The sequence below is a fragment of the Coptis chinensis genome, chromosome 9 (genome assembly GCF_015680905.1).
Source record: "Coptis chinensis isolate HL-2020 chromosome 9, ASM1568090v1, whole genome shotgun sequence".
In the NCBI taxonomy this organism is placed as follows: Eukaryota; Viridiplantae; Streptophyta; class Magnoliopsida; order Ranunculales; family Ranunculaceae; genus Coptis; species Coptis chinensis.
Genome location: NC_141464.1, coordinates 75,923,498 through 75,934,041, shown reverse-complemented (window position 1 = coordinate 75,934,041; position 10,544 = coordinate 75,923,498). Strand labels below are relative to the sequence as shown.

General features: G+C 35.9%; 1 pseudogene; it reads right to left on the bottom strand.

Annotated features, from left to right (window-relative positions):
* Positions 1–741: 741 nt before the first annotated feature.
* On the bottom strand, positions 742–3,311 carry LOC147478120 (uncharacterized; annotated as a pseudogene).
* Between the last annotated feature and the right edge of the window lie 7,233 nt (positions 3,312–10,544).

The window sequence follows — 10,544 nt, the reverse complement described above, 5'->3', positions numbered from 1 at the left end:
ATTATGTTAGCATACTCAGTTCATTAGCTTCCGAAACTGGCATGCTAAAAGAATATGGAAGATGGAAGTCGTTAAATACTGACATACTATATATCTGCCTATACATATAAAAAAATTTCCAATATGATCATGTGTTCACAGAGTGACGACATATATAATCTTAGAAAAAATATTATGGTTTTAGAAGAGGAACTTGGAAGTGTGGAACACAATTAGATAATATTGTGTAAGTTCATAAAAAGTAAAAAAAAAATGTAGTTGTCCATCATAAGTTCTAAGTTGAATTGAAGTCCTGACGACATGGTCAACATAGGCACAAAGAATAATTGTTTCCTCTAAATTTGAGGAAGAAAGATAGTAATTGCCCCCTCCGTTCCATAAACATAAAATAATAATAATAAAACTTCTACTAAATAAGCAATCTGTAAGGTGTGGACTTTCCTTAACTACAACAGACACCTTAAAGGGTCATTGACTATAATTAAAATACAAATGACGTGAATAATACTAATCATTAATGTTTTCCTAATGTTCACAATTTGACCAGAATTACAAAGAATGTTTTTCCCCACCTTCTAAATATATACATGCTGAAATGGCAATATGCATATGCAAGGTACATCCTTAAATGACACCCAAATCTTATAGAGCAACTTTATATATGGGAATGACACCCAAATCAGGTACATCGGTGAACGCATGAAACCGATAAGCGGATAAGCCCCTTCGCATCCTTCCCCAGCATGCCCATCCAGTGCGTCCTGTGAGACTTGAACACTACAATTACTATATTGGTAAAGACTGACTTACTACATACTATCACTTGTAGAGGCTCCAGTCAATTGCTTTTCCTTGATGAAGTTTTAAGTAGCATAAATTAATCCCTCACGTCAAGGTGTTGGCTTTCATGTATTGCTTTGTAGCACTTGAGACTGCACAATGGAAGCTCTGACTTGGAATCTCGATATACATATGGATTGGTGCAGGAAGAACCAGCACATTTTTCACGAGGAGGTGAGTAACTAAAAGTCCAAACCAAATACCTCGTCAATTTTGTAAAAGAATGTAATATGTATATAGTTTAGATATGGGCATAGGCATATCATGTCTCAATTTTGATCCCACGAGAATGAAGCCTGGAGGGATTTTCACCTGCAAGGCTTCGAGCTAAATATACTTGGTAAGCCAACATCTTCTGAGAATGTAACGACTATCCCAAAGAGGGATCTAATGACTCAGCTAGTAGTATTTGGTGGAAGTGTCCGTGCATTGGCAGCCTTCTCCTGTCAGCAGAAAAATATTGATGGCATAAACAAAGGGTTGTAGATACCCGACAATAATTTTTAACACAAAGATTAAAATTTTCAATAGGCCTCTGTACCTGTGCTAACTCATCTCGACGCTTCTTTAGCTTATCTTCTCGCTTCTTCCTATTTGAATCTTGACTCAGTATTTTCCTAATAGCCTCAGCCAAAAAAACCCCAAGTTAATCATTTGTTCACTTAGAATTCTAGAGGTTGACATTTAAGGAAATATATGGAAATACAAATTATAGAAGATGTTATACATAAATAATAGACAAATAACCTCAGACTCCTTAGCCGCCTTCGCTACTTGCACTCTACGTCTTTGAGCAGCCTCTGCCTTTTTTAGCTGTTGCTCCACTTCAGTAAGCTTTTCTTTATGCTCTGCTCACCCAACAACCAAAAAAAAATAGAGAAGTAAGCTTAATGGGAAACCAACATGTTCATCTAAGAAAATTCAAAGGACAACAAAAAAAAAGTTAAAAATTGTTACTTCTAGGTGGAGCAAGAGGCAACCCATTTGGTAATTCAATCAAACTTGTCGATGCATCTTTGCTCGACTGAAGCGCTCGTTGACGTCTTGTAAGAGACATTTCCTTTTTCGCCTCAATTGATGAATAAATAGAATCCTTTTGTAAAACGTCTGATATAAGTTCTTCTTCCACAAGATCCTTATTCTCAGATTGACATTATGACCTTGACTTCTTACCATCTCTTAAAACCTTCCTTTGATGCTTATCCTCACCATCTGCATAATTGAAGCCACAATCAGAAGTAACCTTAAGACTCCTGAGTTTCTCAAGATAGCGAATCTCCTTATCATTATCACCATCATCAAATTACTCATCTAACACACGCCGTTTGGGGACACGCCTGCTCTTACGAACAGGCTCCAACTTGTCTGTTTTCTTCCCAGCTACACCATCTCCAGGCATCTTGTTTTTCGAAGACCCCTTCTTCCTGAGACTAAAGCTTCTTCCAGAGAAATCCTTCCATGGGACTCCTTGCAAACCAGACACTAGTTTTGAAGTGCTATCAATGTCAATTGTAACCTGAACCCAAAAAATACTCAAGCAAAAGATTTGCTAAGATTTTTAGATCTTTTTCATCATAATGCAATAAAAAAATTATTGAGAAGATAAATTAAATTTGCATGAAACTTTCGGCATTTGGCATACAAAAGGTCGTGTTCCTCATCTGTCTAATAAATTGGGATTAATATAGGTAATGCCAATATCCATAAAGAAATTAGACGGGGGACCCATTCAACCTACTCGGAATGGCCATAAAATCTAAAAACTACTATAACATGGATATGATCTCAACGTTTTTGGCACATAGCAATGCAATCATAATCATTATATAGATACCTTAAAAAGTCAAAAGAAATTTTCAATTGCTGGAGTTAGAAACTCAAACTTAATCTCACACCTAGAAAGATGACCATCTTTTGAAATTGTACAAGGAGACCTTTTCCAATTCTGTATTCCATTTCAAAATTTGACAGAGTGAATAAGGGATCACCTAAAGATTCGCCTTTTTAATGTATGAGCATCCAGAGAGCAAGAAGGCTTCAATCTAACAACACAGGTTTCATTTGCAACGGAGTTGGTATGTGACGTACGAGTAATGGCTCCCACTCTGAGCTTTACTTTTCTTAGTTTGTATTGATTTACTAATCCATCTGAATATCCTGAAGTCCGGCAATCACCTGTCATTGTGTTGTCTATATTGGTACAAAACTTTTCCAACTGCAAGTGTAAATTTCCTATGATCCTATGCATCCTTTTATACATATCACCAACATTGCAACAGTTGACATCTGACCCGCACATGAGAAGCTCAAAACAAATTGGTTTATATGAACTCTTTCTTATGAAGACTAGTATTACAACCATCGTTTTCATTACTGGATACGTTCCTCAAAATGTCGGACATTGGTGTCGATGGTATTGACAAGACATTGTGACTGACTGGAAATGGCTCCAACAGAGGCCACCTGGACATCTTGCTTCTCTTCCTCCTTACAGGTACTTCTCCAGAATAGGTTAGAGAACACATACATCTGTCGATTCAGAAGTTATTAGGAATAAACTTTCAACCTAAACCACATAGATAGTAGGAAGCTATGGTCTACAGCTAATCCAGAAATTCTAAACATATGAAAAAACGGATTCAAGTTGTATCATATGAAAGAGATAAAGAAAATAAATATCAAACATTTGAGTAGCAAACATTTGAAGTGATAAATAGCAAACATATTCATCCAAACTGAAATCAACTTTAGTCCTTTGACTTGAATTCCCGTAAAATGGGCAAGCCAAGGATTTAGACGTAAAATCCCATTGTTGCAAATGTTACGAATAAGCATTACATATGCTATGAAGGCCCCCTTAATTATCCTATAAACACCTTAAACAGGTTGAGTAGCAGAAGTTGAAATATAATTCAAACTTTTATGAAATATGAGTGAGAATATATTTATGAAGTGGTTCGCTATATCAGTCCTTTCAGGAGCATTATCGGAGCCAGTGCTCTAACCCAAGATATTGCTCCCATGCTCCAAAGACATCGCTTATCTATGGGTAAAATGATAGAAAATAAAACAATCATCGCCTGAAAATAACATAACAAATTAAATACAAACCAAGAAACAGAATTCAGGGTATTCATATACAGAAAAACTGTTGTTGCACCGTACGATCTGAAAAGTGGAGAAGTTCTAAAAATTCTATAAGACAATGGACAAAATCATGCTTGTATAATCACATGGAACTTTTCATTAACCTCTCACAAACTAACTATTTTAAAATTCTGATCATGGAGTCAGGGGTCAGTTACTTCCAAGGCATGAAGCATGCATATGGTTCAACTCACCGTTGAACGTAGCATCCCTAGAAAGTTCCCTAAGGAATGAAAGAAAAAATCTTTAGGTTATTAAACTAATAGCACAAACAACATGCCAATATTAATTAGACATATGCATCACTATAAGCACTGAAAGTCTTGATAAAATTATTAGAATGGAATATCATGGGTCATAGTAATCCACACAAAACATAAATACCAAAACATACTCTATAGATTTGAGGGTTCATGCATGTTAACTCTAACTGAACATTTTCACAACATACCCCATTTAAAGTAACAACATACAACCCCATTAAACCAAGAAATCATGATCAGACCAAGCACTCCAAAATTTAAAATTGATTGCAAAATGAAAAGAACTCACCATTCTTATCAATATCCTTGATGATACACGTGATATTATAACACCACAATATGGTCGTTCGTGCTCTCACCGCTCCTACTCCTTTCCATGCTTTCACTTCTTAAAGTCGGTATTCTGCCACTTGCTTTCCTTTCTTCAAAACTAGAAGAAAGCAAGAGAAAAGGAATAGGCAACAGAGAGTTTTTTTTTTTTTTTTGGCTTGTAGATTTTAGGAAAGAGCAAATGAGGGGAGAATTAAGAGAGAGGAGTGGAAGAGAGAAAAAGAGACCGGGAGAGAAGTACGTTCAAAATGCGTACAATTCAAAATGAGAGGCGTGGATTTGAAATTTTAATTAACCACGTCTTTTCATTTTTTGTTAATTACATTTATTGTGCATACAATTCAAAATGAGAGGCGTGGATTTGAAATTTTAATTAACCACCACGTGAAATGACTAATTACTCTCATTCAAAGGTGTTAAGTAATACTTCAATTTAAGGATAAAATGGGTACATTAAATTTGCAGAGGGTGAGAAAGACGAAGCAGCCCTTCTTAATATTATATGGGTGTTTTTATTTAAGCATTCATTCAGGGGCATTATGCGTAAGAAAAATACCCAAATGAATTTAAGGGTCCAGGTTAGTTATAGGAGATACAACTAGTATATATATATATATATATATATATATATTAAATGCTAAAAGATTTACGGTCTAGGAATTGAAGTTCTAATATTTTTAATTAGGATAGACTAGAGTCTGAGATGGGAATTGCGTGTGCATAACGGCTAAAATTTTTATTTACTTTTTTCCTTAAATTTTTCTTTATCATACCTAAGATTTTTCAATAATGACAGTGTGAAATTGTTCCTTTCAAAGTTTTCTTAACAACATATTGTTGCAATGTACATATTTCCCAAAATGAATAGTCATACTTCTGTGTGTAGAATATCTTTTCCCATCAGCAATTTGATCAATATTGATTATTCGTTTTTGCTTTTGGATAAATGTGATTCTCATTATAGTTTGAATATTGTGGCAAGGAATGTTCCATTAAAATTGAGGTAAACGATGGGCAGAGGCATGATATGTGGGTTACCTCTTCAGAACATTAGAATGGGAACAACGCATGTAGCAGACATTGTGATGTTAACCAAAAGGTACATCATTTTACTGCTCCACTCGAATTTTTTTGTCTAATATGTTCCTTTAACGTTAGATAATTCATATAGGGAGGACCGATGACATATTATGAATTATTAGATCATCCAACTAGAAAAGAATTATAGAAAAATATTGTAAGTTAACCAGACAGGAATATGCGGGTCCATCTTCGAAGTGTTGTTGATCAAACCTCAAAATCAGAATAAAAAGGATGCATTTCAAATTCAAAGAGGATAATTATTCATTGGAAAACATGCACTTAGCAAGTGGAGAATAGATAGTTGGCTGATTGGAAATCGTACGATAATCTCATGTGTCAGTTCCAGGACCGGTCGTTTCTAAATTCAGAAAGCCGAACAAGATCAATAATATGACTTCTATGCAGAGTTCGCTTTTGAGTTCAATTACCGCTTGAGAGGTCAGAGGTTTCTTTTGTACATTGTGCTATTTAAATCCGATTGAATATGTTGGTGGTGTACTGGTGTATTTGGTTGTTGCAAGTTTGTTTCTACATAAGTTGTCGTATCTTTACTGTTGTTGCTAAGTAAAAACATTTTCTTAAAAGTTAATTATTCGATCAATCAATTGACATTCCATATGTACTACTCTCTAATGTTCAATTAAAAAAAATGAGGTTTAATCTGCATGTACACAAACTATAGCTTATGAACGACAAATACATGGGTTTTTTTTGTACAGTTTGCATGCTTCAAGTTAATTAATATTGCCTTTTTATTTTATGCACTAGACATTATGGGAAGTCCAAATATTTTGGATTGCAACTGTAGATTAGATGGATACAGCCATTAAGCAATGAAATTTTAAGTTCAATTTAGGCTACTTTCAGACATACGATTAAGCCAAAACATTTTCTTCCATTAGTTGAACTTAATCATGCAAGTTTTTTCCATTATTAGTGTTGCAAGCTACTTTCAGACATACGATTAAGCCAAAATATTTTCTTCTATTGGTTGAACTTAATCATGCAAGTTTTATCCATTCTCAGTGTTGCAGGCGCGTTTTGCCCGTTTACTAGTATATATATGGGTCAGGCTACTTTGATATCTTATTTTGACACCTTATTTTGACATCCACAACTTACACAATGAACTAAGGGCTGATTTTCTGGGAATATGTTCTCCATACAATAGAGATCATCTCCAGAAAATATCAAGACATTTGAACGTGTCTAACCTTGTCAAAAGTTGTGTTTAAGTCCGATATTTATCTAACGGTCCACAATTTTAGCACTCTTTTTAATAAACTAGACATATCCAATTGAGACGAGTTTTGGTAAAGATTTTATCCATGATAAGAAGATTTTCTCTACCAAAAATCAGCCGTTACTTTAATGTGCAAGTTCATTTTTAGGTTTTGGATGTCAAGATAAAGTGTCAAAATAAGATATCAAGGTAGGTTGCCCCTATCCCCATATTTTTCTACCAAAAAGCCGCCCTTACTTTAATGTTTATGGCTATTGTTAGTTTGTTAGAGCATCATCAACCGCATTGTTATAATTGGCTGTGACATGTCAGCGTTTTTCAGCGAATAAAATTGCCAAATCAAAGTTAAGTACCAGCGCAAAAAATCTGAAAATTTGATTTTGTTTTTTGGACGGCACAACTTGCCCCGTGCGAAACTTTTTTTATTTGGCACGGGTAAACTTGTCCCGTGCCAGTTGAATTCATTTCAATCCAATTTGTTCTCAGGCCCAACGGTACAAAAGCTCAATGGTACAAAATCGAGAAGTTTTAATTTTTTATTAAAAAAAAAGGAAAAAATGTTGGACGAAAAAACTTGTCCCGTCCCACTCTTGGGAGGGAAAACTTGTCTCGCACGAGTCATTTCTATATTTCCGACTAATTTGGTTTCGGATTTGACAATTATTAAAATAAAAACGGTGTTTTGATAGTGCGTTGGGGACGAAAATTACCAATTTTTTTGTCAACTGTCACATTAGAAATCGATTTTAACAATAGATTGATGATGCTGTTAGTTTGTTATATGGTTGTTTATGCAAACGCAGCCATATTGATTGCTTGTGGAAATCGGCAATAGACTTTCTTCCTAGTTCCTATCAGCACTGTGGTCCACTAAAATGGATGAGTATGGGCATTTGATACTCATGTCTTCTAGTGTATAAGATTCAGTGCAATATTAAGCACGGCACTCGTGTCTCACCTAACAATGCAAGTAGGATTTATGTCATCGTTTAGCCATGTGATTGTGTGAGTTGTGACCATCCTTCTTTTCTAAGACATGGCCACAGTAACTAACCCTCGATCATTAAAATGGGAGTTTGATCCTAAATTGCCAATTGGATCATTAACAAAATTCACATTTGTAACACCCTGGGATTCCTAGGAATAACCGAATACTACACAAGCAGTGCACCAGCAAAAGGGCTGAACCGATGATGTTATCTATCAAAGAGACCATGCAATGAGTATTCGATGAACTAATTGAACATTTTTTAAATCCCAAGACAATTTACTACACAGCAAGATTTCCTTAATTTACACCCGATGCCTAAGCTGGCTGCTTTATACGCTCGATCACCACCCGAAGGAGCTCATGCGTTCGAGTTTTATTCTCTACCTCTTGTGAATGGTGCTGCGCTAGGGGCTGGTTCCAACCTAACTGATTGGCTCATGGTGGAACCCAAGTTCTGTACATTCAATAGAAATCAGGCTAAAGATATGGATAAGACCTTTTGACAAATTGCAAAAGTTCATGAGCTATTTGTACCTTAAAAAAGTTCGTCCCCAATAAACATGTGGGTACTGAAAATGATCAAATAGCCTTGGCCATGTAATCGGATTCTTGATTTCAGATAAATGGTCAACACTTAATGGATTATGCACTTTGTACAAGGTGGTGTACGTAGTGCAAAATCTTGAAACCTAGAACTAAAATTTACAGTGGCGGAGGCAGGAATTGTCTCCAGGGAGGGGCCTAGTGCTTAGTATACACTGCACAACCTAAACAAGTACTTGTTTTTTTTTCCACTGTAGAACAATATACACTGTGGAAGGCATGGCAACCAAAATAGCTATGCATCTCATAAGGCAAAAGTCTTCGTATTGACCAACAAAGTAGCACTGTGGCCGGGCTTAAACAAGTGCTATTACTATTCTTTTTTTTGTCGCATGTTCAGGGGGCCTACGTCCTACCTGGTCTCCACATAGCCCACTGACTAGAAAGTATATATATATATATATATATATATATATATATATATGGAATAAAGCTTACCAGACATGTATGTATTGTTTCTTGAGTTGGACGACGAAAAACAAATTAGACAACATATATTACTATGGTTCAAATTATTACATACATTGAGGGCGCATCGAAGTTAATTTGTTAGAGTAAAGAAATAGTTTATATGTCAAGTGTGTGGAGAAGTAAGTTAAATGTTCCAGGAAATGAACAAAAGCACGTACATACCTCTAACCCGGCCGTCATAGCAAATCCTTGTTGAAGTCTTCAATGTTCTTAAATCATGCCTTATCTTCATGTGGGGATTCTCTTAAGATTAGGCTTCATTTTTATCTATACCTAAGATTGTGATTGGTGTTGATTGATGATGATATGGAATTGGGAGTAAACAAAGAATTGAATGTGGATTCAAAAATACAACAAACTTACGTGCGTGGTTTCAAAAAAATACAATGTATTTTTTCCTCTATTAAACAGTACAACTAACTTTCTGATGCAATATAGTTAATGGCAGATATGAATGAATGTCGTGGAGCTTGAAAAAAGGGCTATGAAATTCCAATTACTAAGAGGTAACCTTGGAAGGGGTAGCACAACTGGTCCGGCTTTGGGTTGCTCCCCAATAGTCATTAGTTCGATTCTCCTCAAGGCCACTGGCGACAGGGGATCCAGTGCCTCTCACTGTATCATATACTTCAACAAGTACTATAAAGGAATTAGATATGCAACTAAGCATGCTTTCGAGAAATTAGGCACGGTCCATTGTTAACCACGTGCAGAAGTACAACTACCCTAGCCTACCAAAAAAAAACTCCACTTGCCTACCAAAAAAAAAAAGTACAACTACTTAAGAGGTAGTTAATTAGCTAGCTGGTAGTTAAGAGATAGTGGTGCTAGTAATTGAAGAAGTTGAGACCGGAAGCTTATTCTAGCCTATAAAACACAGTAGTACTGAAAGATAAAGAACATACGACATACAAGATTATGGACCTCCAACATTCACTAGTGTCATTAGAAAACCATTTGATGAAGAGATGGCCAGAATTTTGTCTTACACTATTTTGCTTCATCACCGTAAGGTGGTATCTCAAACACAAGAACGAGGTCCTGGTGCAGTGGCCCATTCTCGATGTAATGCCATCACTTCTCAAAATCTGCCATCGAATTCATGAATGGAGCGTTGAGCTCGCCAACTCAGTTGGCAACACAATAGTAGGAAGGGGACCGGTTTTTGCACGTTTACGTTTGGTGTACACATGTGATCCACGCAATGTCGAGTATATTACCAAAACCAACTTCACTAACTTCCCTAAAGGTGCAGACTACATTGAGATCTTTGATATACTCGGCAAAGGGATCTTCAATTCGGATTATGAGTATTGGCATGCACAGAGGAAGGTGGCCAATATGAAGTTCATGTCAAAAGATTTTAGATCTTACATAGCTCAAACGACCAGGAAGGTGGTAGAGAATTCACTACTTCCATTTCTATCATAAGTTGCTATACAGTCATCTGTTAAAGATTTGGAAGATATTTTTCTGAGGTTCACTTTTGATAGTGTCTCTGACATTATTTTTGGGGAAAATTCCAACTCCCTTTCCATAAACCTCCCAACTAATGATCTAGCACAAGCAATAG